Below are 1,160 nucleotides of genomic sequence, written 5' to 3'. Positions count from 1 at the left end.
TCACGCACACTCTTTGTTTTCATTTGGGACTCCTCTCTGCATTACAGCTGGCCAAGGCAGTTCTCAGCACGAGGGAGAGGTAGAAGAAGCGCCGAGTTTGGAAGCAGTAAACCCATTATAACTGTGCTCCTAATTTTGACACGATTGTCCTTGTTGAAAACATACTAATTCTCAGTACTCTAAAACCCTGGCTGCATGAAAATCCAATATGATCATCAGTAATGGCAATTTTCTGGAAAATCCAAGGCTTGGTAGAGCTAGAGTTTAGGAACAACCCTTCAATGAAACAGTGATATGAAAGAGTCACTCTTTTCGATCTTCCTCACACTGGAACCCAAAAGTCAAAAAGGGCATCATCAGAAATCAGGACTATGTGAGTTGATGGGATTTGTGGAGTGTTTCAAGGGGGAGAATGGTGCTTCTAGCATTCATCTTTGACAGGTTCTGTTTATATCCTCCTGCTGAGCAAGCTCATGTAGTCTTTATCAACATTCATCTATCTGGCAAAGACGTTTTTAGTTTGATTTTCTCTAGTTTCTTAATGAGAATTCCCACCTTGGTGCCCTATAAAAACCAAACCAAATTCATAGCTATCAATTCGATTCTGACTAATACCATCCCTTTCTGACAGAATAATTGCCCGATGGGGTTCCCAAGGCTGTAATCTTTATGGAAATAGACTGTGACCTCTTTCTGCAGGAAAGTGGCTACTGATTTTTAACCTCTGGCCCAGGGAGAGATGAGCTATGGTCCTAAAGAACTGCTAGAGATTTCTGATGTGCACAACCATGAACCTAGAAAATATGTGTGGGAATGGTTTTTAAGGGTGTGGGAAAATGGTGCGAGGAACATTAAGATTGCATCAATCTGAATTTGTATTATGGGTCCATTAAACACAGATTGTTCATTCAATTTCAGCTAGAGAGGTTAGAAGAGGATTTAATACTTTATTTGGTTGGTTCACTGAAGCATGGATCGTGAAATGGTCTACAATAAGTCAAGTTGAAGTATGAAACCTACCTTGATGTACTAGAAAAGAAGAAGAAGGCATAAAGAAAGCTTTGAGAAATTGACATGTTAGAGTGGATTTATCAGGATAGACCTATACGTTCACATAGAGGAGATGCTGTCTATCACAACCAGACCAAAATCAAAACACA

Source organism: Echinops telfairi, unplaced genomic scaffold (genome assembly GCF_000313985.2).
Source record: "Echinops telfairi isolate 266 unplaced genomic scaffold, ASM31398v2 ScPeMD7_7468;HRSCAF=8506_0, whole genome shotgun sequence".
NCBI classification, from domain to species: Eukaryota; Metazoa; Chordata; class Mammalia; order Afrosoricida; family Tenrecidae; genus Echinops; species Echinops telfairi.
Note: the sequence above shows the minus strand (reverse complement) of the source record.